General features: G+C 46.5%; 1 long non-coding RNA gene across 3 annotated transcripts in view; it reads left to right on the top strand.

Moving 5' to 3' along the window:
* The window catches only part of LOC125695123 (uncharacterized), a 145,812-nt gene that overhangs the window by 33,786 nt on the left and 99,165 nt on the right, over positions 1 to 12,861 (top strand). For all 3 annotated transcript variants that reach the window (XR_007377809.1, XR_007377808.1, XR_007377807.1), the window contains exon 3: positions 4,840 to 4,970. This is a non-coding gene — a long non-coding RNA (uncharacterized LOC125695123). The remainder of the gene's footprint in view (positions 1 to 4,839; positions 4,971 to 12,861) is intronic.

Here is a 12,861-nt window from a genome sequence, read left to right as displayed (position 1 = left end):
GCTGAAGGCAGCGCTCGGGGCGGCCCTGCTCCCTGTTGCGGCGCTGACGCTCCCGCCGCTGCGCAGCCCGCGGTTTTCCATCGGCCGCGCTGTGGGAGCGGTTCCTTCCCCCGGCAGCGGGGTGAGTCCCGGAGCGAAGCGGGGAGCGGGGCTGACAAAGAGCAGAGTTTTATCCCGGGGATAAATGAGTGAAGCCATCGCCGCAGACACAGCGCTGGCGGATTTCGGTGCAATTAGCTCCGCAAATACCAAGACATGCAGTCTGCAACCAGACTAAAAGGTCTCCTAAACAATTAGGGGACCGCGGCCCCGCGGACCCCTGTCATGCACATTAATGTCACCAGCCTTAGCAAAGGCTACGCGGGCTTTGATGCCGGGGGAATCCAGCGTTTGACGACCCCATAAACTTCATACCGGTTTTGGTCCCAACTCCCACGATTCGGTGGCGTTTTATTTACTGCGCCTCATAACGTTTAGTCCATAAACAAATATTGGCTGGGGAGAAGGGCCAGGGTGAGCTTAATTACCTCAACTCTGCCTCCTCTTTTGTTATGTGCATCATGGATACTTGGCAGCATTAACATTCCTGGAATTGTATCTGCCGTCCTTTGTAAAAGGATTGAATGCTACGCATTAGTTCGGGCTCGTGGGGCATTTGTGTCTCCAACAACAGCTTAATTATGGACATTGTTTACTAATCAGTATTAAATTGACAGACTATGAGGGCTAATCTGGAGATTAACACAATAGCTTGTTTTCATTTTGTCCTTCTAGCAGTTTATTGAATGCGAGATTTAAAACAAGACCCTCTTGTGAGCCTTACCTTCCGCACCGCAGCTGCGTGAGCACGGCCAGAGCCGCGCATTTGTTTTCTGCAACGCAGAGTCAGAGCAAACACCGCCTCGCTATAGAACGGCACCCACGAAGCCCACGCTGTCTTGCTGCTGCTGAGCGTGAAGGCGACAGCAGGTGGGATCAGCAGCTCGCACATCTCCAGGCTGCATTTAAGCCTTCTGTTTGCTCTGTTCCAAGAGCTACACAGAGTATCATCTCCCAAACACCAACAGAGCCCGGGCCCCAGGTAGTAATCTGTGTAGGGAGAAGATCTGATGTCACTCTGTGCAAAGTTATTCAGTGAAAGCTGTGTGTGTTTCTGGGACATCTGTTTTGTCCATACAAGATGTTAAACTCCCCAGCAGATTTGTTTTGCCTGTGCAAGAATTCCATCGTTGGCCATGAGGGCGGCCCAGGAGCTGGATGTCCATTCTGCACAGGCAGGTGCCCATTTGGTTATGAGAAATAGGAGGGGTCATTTAGAGAAGAAAACACATAGTGTGGGTCTGCCGTGTGGTGTGTCTGTCTGTCTCGGGCACCCCAGTACAGAAAGGACATGGAGGTGCTGGAGCAGGTCCAAAGAAGGGCAACAAGGCTGTGAAGGCTTGGAGAATGTGGCCTATGGGGAGAGACTGAAGGAACTGGGGCTGTTTGGTATGGGGAAGAGGAGGCTGAGGGGAGACCTGACTGCTCTCTTCCAATACCTGAAAGGTGATTGCAGCAGAGCGGGGCTGGTCTCTCCTCACTGGTGAACAGGTGAACAGGATGAGGGGAAATGGCCTCAAGTTGCAGCAGGGGAGGTTTAGGTTGGATGTCAGGAAGCACTTCTTTGCAGAAAGGGCTGTGAAGCACTGCCATGGGCTGCCCAGGGAGGTGATTGAGTCACCATCCCTGGATGTGCTTAAAAACCGTTTGGATGTGGTGCTCAGGGCCGTGATGTAGGGGTGGGCTGTTAGAGTTGGGGTAGGATGGTTGGGCTGGGGTTGGACTCGATGATCCTTAAGGTCTTTTCCAACCTGAGCAATTCTGTGATTCTGCAGTGCTGGTGGTTTGCAGCAATGACAGAGATCCCGGCACATCGTGTCTCCCACATCTTCACATCTATATTCAACTCCAGTTTTTCAGGCTGCTGGCAGCACCACGGGGTTTGTAGTCTGAGAAGCTGTGCCTGCTGATGGATGGCTTCACTGATTAAGTACAGACTAATCAGAATGCACTTAGATATAGATTTTTGTTTTCTTTCTTTCTGGGTGATATGGAATAGTAAGTGATGCTACAGTGCACTTTGCAGCAACAGTGACTTTGGGAGAGCAGGTGAAACAGCTGGAAACATTAGGAGGTACCTCAAGTGCTGTGTTCAGGTAGAAAGACATTGAGGCCCTGGAGTTTGTGGGGAACAGAGCTGTGAGGGCTCTGGAGCACACTTCTGAGGGAGCTGAGGTGGGTCAGTGTGCAGAAGGGGCTCAGGGGAGACTTTATAGCCCTCCACAACTGCCTGAAAGGAGGTGGTGAGGAGGTGTGGGCAGGCCTCTGCAGCTGGTTAACAGTGATAGGACAGAGGGAACAGCCTCAAGTTGTGCCAGGGGTGAGTCAGGTTGGGTGTTAGGAAACATTTCTTCTTCGAAGTAGTGATGCTGCAGTGGCACAGCTGCCCAGGAGCATGGGGTCACCTGGAGGTGTTCCACAATGTGGGGATGTGGCACTGAGGGATGTGGGCAGTGGGCAGGATGGGGTGGGCTGGGGCTGGGCATCTCAGAGGTCTTTTCCAACCTGAATTATTCTACTATTCTGTGTGGAAACCCTCTGTCCCAGCCATAGCTGATCTCATACATGAGTTTTAATGACTGTGTGGCCCTTCAGATTTATGCTATGGAGAAGCAGCCATCCTTAGGCAAGAAAAGATGGCAAGCATTGCTGCACTGAAATGCTCAGCAGAATATCTTCAGTGGTCTTCTGGTCCATGCACACCTCATGCTGGAAGTAATTAGTACAAAACCCTAATCTTTTTTTGCATCCGAGCCACGCGGTATAATCCAGCCTTTCAGAAGGATAAGTCAGTATTTGTGAGCTCACTTGGATTTAATGTAAACAATAAAGGACTAATTCAATAAAATGGCTCTGACCCATCAAAATCCACTCTCAGGAGCTGTACTATAGGCTGGGAGCCCACAAGGAGCGTTGTGTGTGTAGCAAACTTGCCTGTCTGCAGAACAGCTGACAGTGCAGATGTGTCTGCCCTAAGATGAGACAGTTGTTGGAGATTGTTTCTACTTTTGCTTTTTGGGGCCGTCTGCCTTCTTCTTCAAGAATTTGTGAAGCGTGATATGAGAGCTTTTCTGATTTATTCTGTTAGAAAAAGTGAAGAAAAGGGAAAGGAACAATATAAACAGGAGGAGGAATGGCTGTGTGTGAGGGTGGATGGTGATAGGACAAGGGGAATGGTTTTAAAGTGAGACAGGGGAGATTTGGGTTGGATATGAGGAGGAAGTTTTTGAGCCAGAGGGTGGTGAGGCACTGGCACAGGTTGCCCAAGGAGGCTGTGGATGCCCCATCCCTGCAGGCATTCAAGGCCAGGCTGGATGTGGCTCTGGGCAGCCTGGGCTGCTGGTTGGTGACCTGCACACAGCAGGGGTTGGAGCTGGATGAGCACTGTGCTCCTGTGCAACCCAGGCCATTCTAGGATTCTGTTAAAGGGGAGGGAGGAAGGAAGGAAAGGAAAAAAACCCAAAGACAATTAGCTGGGATAATGAAATTAATTGTTGTTTTTCATTTTTTACTGTAAGATTCTTTAGAGGAGTGTAGCTTTCAGGAAACTTTGAGGATCTTTACTGATTTATCATCTCTAAAAACAAAATCAGAAGAAAGCCATTGGAAATGAAGGCATCCAAGAGCAGCTGTTGGCTCCTGAAAGCTGAACCTAAAAGCTTCCAAACTTTTCAGTTTGCTGACCCTGAGAAGTTGCCCAGGGAGGTGCAGAATGGGCCTGGTGAGGTGGAGCTTGTGGAAACGGGCTGCTAGCTGCTGATGCCTTTAGGCTCTGTTGGTCACAAATTCCATACAATGTAAATAATTGGTGACTGTAGAAAAGTCTTTATGAAGCTAAAAGAGTGTTAGTTGTGAGCAGCTGCTCCTTACAACTTATTTACTCCAAGGATTGTCCTTTGCTGTTGAAGGAGCAGAGTTTTACGTACCATAGAACCATAGGATGGCCTGGGTTGAGAAGGACCATAATGATCATCCAGTCCATATATGCTTTGTATATGTGAATCCATGTCTGTAAACTGTGTATTTTAACTACTCTGCACAAAGGTTAATGGCTCTTGGTCTGCTTCTTAGCACTGACTCGTATGTCAGTTGTTTTTAAGCAGTGGTCTTGAAGGGGTGAGCATCAGTATGTTTCCATGGGGCTCTTGGACAGCTGATGAAGTCTGTGAGTTCAGCCTACAAAGCACAATCTGTTGTATCAGACACATCAACCAGATCACTTCACACTTTGGCTTTGCAAGAGCATCTTTGTTCGTTTGTTTTAAAGCAGTATTCCTGCCTGCACACAGGCTGTCGGGGTGGAAGGGAGCACTGATCACCCGCTGGCCTCCTCCTGTTGCCAAAGGCTGTGCTGTGCTCCCTGGAAGCCAGGTTAAAGCATTCTGTTAGAACTGTACCTGTTAAGGAGAGCCACATCCTTAGCTGAGGTGGTCCAATATTGGATAATGCTTATTACAAGGGAATTAACTCTTAGCTTAGAGTTGAATCCATATGGCTCCACGCCATCCAGCTGCAGGATTGTGATGTACTTCTGTTAAACTGAGACATTCCTGGCCGTCGGCTCTCTTCTCGTTGCAGCCATCTCTTCAGCTTCATACAGTGAGCTTTGCTTTTTGATAGCTGAGTATTTCTGTAGTCTTTCTTTGAATGCTTGGGGGATATTCCGGCCTCCTTCGAAGCACAACAGACCTTACTGGTTACTCCAATAGAAGTCTCACCTCCTCTTTCTATCCATCACAGACAAAGGCTTGAAACCAGTTGTCTCAGCCTGATGATAACCTGAAGGAGCCTGAACAGACACATTTCTGCTCACTTAGAAGTTTGTAGGCATTCAGACATGTACTTCCATATGACCTCTGACCACCTAGCAGGTAAGTGTCTTTGCAAAGGAACAAGTCATTTCTGTTTTATCCTCCTATCTTTACAGAAGGAGATTAATCACTGACTTTAACCTTCAGATTGAGTGACTTACCCCAGGTTTCAACTATATCTGTATTACTTATGGATATGAAAAAAGAAAAAAAGGGTCTCTAACACCTCCTTATTACTTCAACACAGAGGTTTTTAGGCTTGGTATCTCCCAGACCACAACACTTAACGTACCTTTAGATGTTGTCTTGTATGCCCAGTTTAAGACACTGTTATCCTCAACTACTCTTCATGACATTAATGTACATTGCTTTTCCCAAGCTCTGTGAGAAGTATAGATTGTGTAACTGCTCATCTGACAGATTAAACTAGGATGTGTGTCCTCAGCATTTTTAGTCTCTGAACCAGAACTGCCTTAGTATCACATTATCCTCTGCTCTTTCTGCTCCCTTCTTCCCATACGCTTTAGTGGTCATCAGGCTTTGGAATGAGACAGCTTGGGGAAGGTAAAAACACTGATAATTACTCTTTTTCTTAGGGTTAAGATGCAATCACATTAGGTTTCTTCTATTAATTAGGGAGAAATCTCTAGAAGGTGGTTCAGACTATCTGCATCATGGTGTTCCTCCTCTTGGAAGGAACTGAAGATGTGATACAATTGAGCTGATGGAGCATCTTGCCCTTCTACTGAAAGAGGTAATTCTGCCCCCCTACTGTACAGCCAGGTCTGCCTTTAAGCAGCTAACTCGCTGTCTTGTGTAACAGCACTCTGAATTCCTTGGAGAAGCTCACCATACACACACAGAAGGGTAAGACAGCACAGGATGAAAAAGCCAGCAGGGTGAGCCAGCCTTTTTGCTGTGAGATTGGCTTAGAGGTACCACATAACCATTCCCTGAAATTTCCTGACCAGTCTGGCTGCATTAGAAATGGCATCTCTTACTGGCCAAGCTGTGGTTTGATAATCTCCAGCAGAGGAGTAGTGAGGTATCCTTAGGCCAGATAATGCCTTGAATTGTAATGCTGTTTGCTAATCAAATCTTGTCCAATTAGAGATTACACACACATTTAGGCATTCCTATCACCATTATCTCATTTTTAGCCTCCCAGGACACAGCTAGTTTGAAGAATCCCAGCTTCTCTTCCAAGAGGCTGTTAACCCTCTGTGTGAAACTGAAACCCTCCTCCCTGCAATAGTTTCAGTGTTCAACAAAACCAAGTCTCCCCTCCTTCACTGTTTGCTTACCTAGCTAAACTTTCACTTACTGTTCCAAGCCAGGAAAACTTGCTTGGAAAGTTTTCTGAAAAGGTCATTTGAAAACCCGTTTCTGAAGCCTGACATGAGCTCCAGAATGGTGCCTGGTCTGATGTCATGGATGTCAACATGGGCTGTAACTGAAGTCCTTCCTGAGCTTGGAATCATTCCACGTTTGTTCAACGGCGTTGCTTTCATTCCTGGAAAATGATAAGCTTTTCTGTTATCTTTCTTTTGTCTCTTGCAGATTGTCTTAATCAGATTCCTTCGTGGCATCCTCAGACAGGACTGTCTGTCAGCTCTGACATCTTGAGGACTGTCTTTGACCTCTGAAATCTGTCTGCTTTGAGGCAGTAGTAATTCTCAGTCTGTTCCTTCACCTAATTCTTGCAAGGCTCTTCCCGTGTTTACAATATCAGGTATAACTGAACACACTCAGGATGAAGATTTCATGCTTCCTCCTTTCTCTGTGACATTTTCACTCGTTTTTTCTTTCTCTGACCCTGTTTTTTCACGTGATTCCTCTGGGAGAGTGTGTGAGAGTTCCTGTGCAGTCATTTGAACCTGCCTATTGAGGAAAGGTGTTTCTCTACCAACTTCCTCCTTCCCCTGAACTATTAGAGGCAAAAGGATGGCTTTTTGGAAGGAGGAACAGAGATTTGTCACATCCAGTGTAGTGCTGAAAACCCTCTGCCCATCTTCATTGCTCATGGGAAACTGCACTACTGTGGAAAGGCAATACTGACAGCATATCCTTAAAGCTGATGCTAACCACATGAGAGTTCAAAAAGCCACCACAGAACCCCTAAAGACCCTGAGGATGTGCTCTACACAGTCTCCTTGTGAGATACTGAAGGCAGCAGTATCCTGGAGCTCAGCCTGCTGCCAGGACTCCTTCATTGTGATTATTAGTGTGCTCACTATTAGGATCCAGGGTTAATAACCTCGTTGCTAGTGGACAGGCCCATCTGCCTTTGTTTTCTGCTCTTCTCTTCTCTTCTCTTCTCTTCTCTTCTCTTCTCTTCTCTTCTCTTCTCTTCTCTTCTCTTCTCTTCTCTTCTCTTCTCTTCTCTTCTCTTCTCTTCTCTTCTCTTCTCAGATGAAGTCAAACCTCTTTAGATTACAACTGGTGACAGAGATGCAGAGATGGAAATAGCCATCAGGTCTCGAATTGGGCTTCCCTACCATAGCTCCACCTCGTGCTTCAGGAAAGGAAGCATTCAGAGAGGAAAGTAACTGGCCTGCATTAATTAGAGACTTTTCCTCTGCTTTGCCCGGTGACAGGCTGTCAGTAATTACAACGCATCAGTAACCCCCAACTTTTCCCTGCTGTTGCTGCTTGGTGAGCTAATGAGGGAGAGCTGTGCAGAGTGCTTTGACGTTGCACAGAGGATCCATTACTTCACTTTCTGAAAATGGGATTCCAGTTGTAAGGTTGGGCTTTACCATGATGATGTTGCTTTGTGTTCCCAAGGCACTCTGTGAATTCCCTTCTGCTGGGGCTCAGCAGTAGGTGTGCTACACTGCACTGAGACACGCTGCAGCACTTGCCTGTCTTTGCTTCAGAGCGGAAGGAGGATTGTCCCCATTCTGTTGTGTGTGCTGATGATCTGCTCCACCTCATTAGCCCAGCAGTGCTGCTTAGTGCTGGGAGGATGACCCCGAAAGATCCACCCACCTGAAAGGGACGAAGAGAGAAAGAAGCAGCCCAGACAAAGCTGCCAGCTCTGCTTCCTCCACGGGAATCACTTTGGCAGGAGGGAAGGAAATGCAGGGATGCAAAGGGGCAGTGAGTTCCTGTCTCTCTTGTAGGCACTTGGGGTGATGGATGAGATCATTCCAGCCCAGGATTTTTAAATCACACGCATGCATATAATAGTAAACAATACACATTCAATAACACACGTGCATATGATACTGGATGTGTTCAAGACGTGTCTGGATGTTGTACTAAGGGACGTGGCTTAGGGGGGAGCTATTGGTGGTAGGTGGACGGTTGGTCTGGATGATCTTGGAAGTCTTTTGCACCCTTGGTGATTCTATGGTTCTAAATCATATTCAGTAATCAACAGTTCAGGTCCTGATTTGAACTAAGTAGACCTCAGCTGGGGAGCTGACCTTACTGTCTCTATGACATTTACAAATGCCAGCTGCTGGATTATTTTAGTTGTTTTCTCAAGAACTCGATGTGCACAGAGATCCTATGACCAGCCCCCTCAAGGAAGCATATGTGAAGTGCTTTCCCCTTTAGTTTTGTAGGATTGTGAGTTTAAAAGACTTCTGATTCTTAAAAGCAGTCATTTATAGCTGGATGAAAAAAAAAACAACAGTCGATTAAAGTACAACTCTGATCTAACCCAGCTCTCAAAAGCTGGTATTTGAATAGGGTGTTATTTCAGTTCCAGGCATTTCAGCAGATTTTACCAGATACTTGGGTTTGAACATCATATATCATGTGTCTTCTGACACCGGTGAGATTTCAGTCCATACTCGAAGGCACTAAAATATTTTGCTGAACAGGGATGTTACAAAGTATGTCCTCAAATTAAAAATAGCTGTAGTTCCTAAAAACCTCAGTTGTCTCAGCCTCTTTGGCCAGGATCTGCTGGAATTAATTTGGGCTGCCTTGGTGTCATAAGAAGGGACAGACACACATTTGGGTACAGATCCAGAGCACCGACTTTCGGGGCGAATTTCTCCTGTGTAAAGCAGTTGTTAAGACCTCAAAAAAGAGATTTGAAAGGAGAATGCTGTTGGCATAGCGATAACTATCAAACTGAACGGCGTTTTGGAAAGAACAACACTTGATAACAGCTGTGTTTGCCTTAAGCATTTTTAGAGTTCAGTTCAGAGCAGTTCTGTACCATATATGTAGAATTTTTATGCAGAATTTGCATACAGAAAGCATGGAATGCTCTTTACTGGGTAAATTATTTGCTTCTGCTATTTATTACACTCCCTCCTTCCCCTGGGCACACGTGGCTGCAAGGATTTGAGTTAGTTGAGAAAACAGGTGTGCCTAGTCAGAAGAGCAAAATGCCTGTATTCAAGGGGAAAGTAAGATTTCTGTTTCAAACGAGATGCATAATGCAGTCCTCCCTTTGGGTCCATCTAAACTGACCTTTTGGCAAGAGCAAATTAAGGCACAGATACCATGGCCTCATCCCATAGAGATGCTTCAACTCCATCCCTAATAGGCAAAAGATTGAAGTGCAGTCTTAAGCCATTCCTCTGGGTGGTACTTCAGGTCATCTGTACATGGACTCTTCATAGGGACCAGGAGGGAATGTACATGGTAAAGGTGAACCAGTCCAGCAGCTCACTTGAATTGGAAGGGGCAGTTCTGTTGCTTTTCCTTATGCACCTAAGTGGGTCCATTCCTTCTGCTGCAGCCACTCGTGCTTGCTGACTGTGTGGTAGAAGCTGAGCCAACTCACCAGCAAGAAGGATAAAAGGAACTCATTTCTTTTTCAGTTGGAACAAATATTTTCCCACAGGTGGAGTGAATTGCACTGAGGGTGTGAATGGTCAATTTCCTCAGTCAGAGCTCATCTCAGAAGATTCTGACCTGTTTCCCAGAAGGCCAAAGATCAAAGTATTGCAATGCACACCCTGCAAATCCTGCCTTGTGTTATAGCTGGATGTGGATTTGGAAATGGAAGGATTGGGGACTTGCAGCTTTCTTGGAAGTTCTTCTGATAGTGGAGATACAATGAGTAACAGGAGATACCACGACTGATTTTGGCATTTTTGCTTTTCTAGTCATGTACTTATTTCTGAGTCCTTGGGGTGGAGGCTTTCTCATTCCTCAGTCTTTGTGCAAACTACTAATAGTTCAGCAGGAGATTTTCTTATAATCCAGCAAGGATGGAAGCAGAAAGACACAGTTCTGCTATGACTGTGCCTTCTGTGTAGGATCTACATCCAGGTTTTAAATCGTGGTCATTGCTTATAGCTATCTTGGGCTTCTGGTCTGTGCTCCTTGTGGCATTTGGCCTTCAGTAACTGGAAAGGCTGCCATTCCCCACTGCCCACCCAACCTCCCAGCTGCAGTCAGGGCTCCACAGGAGAAGCATGGGTGATGTGGTTTAGCTAATGCTATTAGCACTCCACTGTAAGAAAGGGGAAGATGAGTGAAACTGTGTGAAAGCAGGAGGGTTTCAGCCCCCAAAAAAACAGTCAGCAAAAGGCAAAGAAAATCCATGCAGAACCATGGCAACTTCTCCCTGTGCCCACTGTCACCACAATCAGAAGAGCCAAAAGCAGACACAGCACCTCTCTTCAGAACAAGAATTTTATCCTTTATAATAAACTAGTTTTGCTTATATTAAAACTAGTTCAGACTGCTAAAATAGTGTGAAACAAGAGGAAAACATCAGGAAACCTTGAACCAGACATTCACGATGGTTACCCTGCAGGTAGTAGTTGAGGTCTAAGCCAGGGAGATTTAGTCCATCTTATTTCTTCAGTCTTCCTGCATGGCACTGAAGGAAGAGTCCTAGGCAGCAGCAGGCACTACTTAGAGCCTAATGTCCCTAGGGCTGAGATGTTCTCTGTTCCATACGGCTGAGCAGTGATTAGATTTCATTTGTGGATCAAGAGTAAACTGGCACAGGTTGCCCAGAGATGGTTGATGCCCCATCCCTGGAGACTTTCAAGGCAAGGCTGGATCAGGTCCTGGGCAACCCAGTGGAGCTGTGGTGACCCAGTGCACTGCAGGGGAGTTGGACTGGATGGCCTTTAAAGGCCTCTTCCAACTCGAAGGATTCTATCTTCCATGTTCTTTGTTTGTATGTAACCTATAAAAAGCTTCATTGTCCTAAGGGAAAGATTCTGGGCTAGGGAGGAGCTGTGCCATTTTGGAAACATCTTCTTTTAATTTTTGTTCAGGCTCAGATCAGCGTTCGTCTCTCAAGGCTGCAGTACACATTGAGGGAGGCAGGCTGTATTCCCATGGTTTGAAAGGGACAGAGTGTCTATGGGATGAGCCCTCCCTGCTCCGTGTCCCCTTGTGCTTCCCAAGTGCTTGGCATTCCATACAAATTACAGTCCTTTGTGGTACAGAATACTGTGCTATTTTAACGGGCTGGGGGGGTGGTGGTGCTGGGGGGAACATAATAGGTTGAGGAGTATTTTCTTACTATGTGAGATGGTTTGTTTAGGCTCCCATCCTGCAACCAAGGCCAAAGGCATGGACCCCAGCAGCCCTGTGGGATTCTGTGAATGCAAGAGGTCTTCTCTACTATCGCACCCTTGAGTATCACTTCATGTGTAAATTCTGCTGTCAGCTGCTGCTTCTTGGTATAGTTAAACTGAACAGTGAAAGGGAAAGGAGCTATCAGGCACAAATCCCATAGTACCCATACACAACTGAGTCGCTGAGCAATAGACAGACAGGTGCTAGTGTTCGTTTCAGGTGGGGGAATGATTCTTAGACCTGGAATCCAAGAGGAGGTGTGAAAAGAACAGGCAAGGCAGAAGCTTCCTTGATGAAAACCGTTGAAGTTTACACTAGGGAGACAATAAGCAAATTACTGACTTGGAGAATCCCATTTTCAGGAGGCTGTGCAAAGTGTTGAGAGAAGGCCCGGAAGATCAAAAGGAGGCAAAAACATTAACAGACCTTCCTGAGAATGAGAATGTGGAGCAGGAGCCTTGTTAGAGCCTTTTAGGGTGACAGCACAGAGAGGAGAGGGACATATATACTCTATAAGGTAATCTAAAGACTTGGGCCCTCCCGGCTTAAAGCAAAAAGAGCTGAGAGCTGGCAGCAAGAGCCACTAAGCCCTGGGGAGCCACTAAACAGCTGCATCACATATATTGTTTTTAAGATTTGTTTTCTCAGAATAGTTTGGTTATAATATCTGTCCAGATTCTGTAGATCCAGGCTGCTTGCACTGACAGCAGTAGAAAACAAACAGCATCCCTGGAGCAAAGTATTTTTAGTTAGAACATGAGTCTGTACACAAAAAAACTGTGGATCAGAAATGATTTTTCTAACTTAAAAACCTGCTTTTCATCAACATCTAGCATTTCAAAATTGCAGTGAACTCTCACAGCCTCTCCTACGACTCATCCATCCACCCTCATTGACAGCACATCCACCCATGTCTCCGTCCACACCAAACCAGCAGAAGTCACACATTTAAGTATGTGTGCAGGTGAGCAACCTTGCTCAGTGCCATAAGGTGCAATAGGAAGGCACTGCATGGGCGAACAGTAACTATCAGTAACTGTTTATCAGGAGTTGTCAGTTTAACTGCTGTACTGGCAATGTTGGCTCATGGTATTTTGGAGCTGAAAGCTGTCCTTCTCAGTTGGCAGTGGAGAATCACAGAATCACAGGGTGGTTGGGTTGGAAAGGACCTGAATGATCATCTGGGACTGGTGGCAGGATCACCCATCACTGAATCAGGCACCAGCTCAGGCTGCCCAGAGCCCCATCCGTGGCATTGGGCAGCTCCAGGAATGGGGCACCCACAGTCCTCTGGGCAGCAGTGCCAGGGCCTCAGTCCCCTCTCATCCCCCTGGATGTCTAATCTAAAGCTCCCCTTGAGGAAGCTCAGAACATCCGCGTGCTCTAAGCTGTACCTCAGCAGTGGCTCTTCCAGCACTAACTCAAGAGGCCAAATGATGCA

The sequence above is a fragment of the Lagopus muta genome, chromosome 6, assembly GCF_023343835.1.
Source record: "Lagopus muta isolate bLagMut1 chromosome 6, bLagMut1 primary, whole genome shotgun sequence".
NCBI lineage: Eukaryota > Metazoa > Chordata > Aves > Galliformes > Phasianidae > Lagopus > Lagopus muta.
Note: the sequence above shows the minus strand (reverse complement) of the source record. Positions and strands in the feature narration are given on the sequence as shown.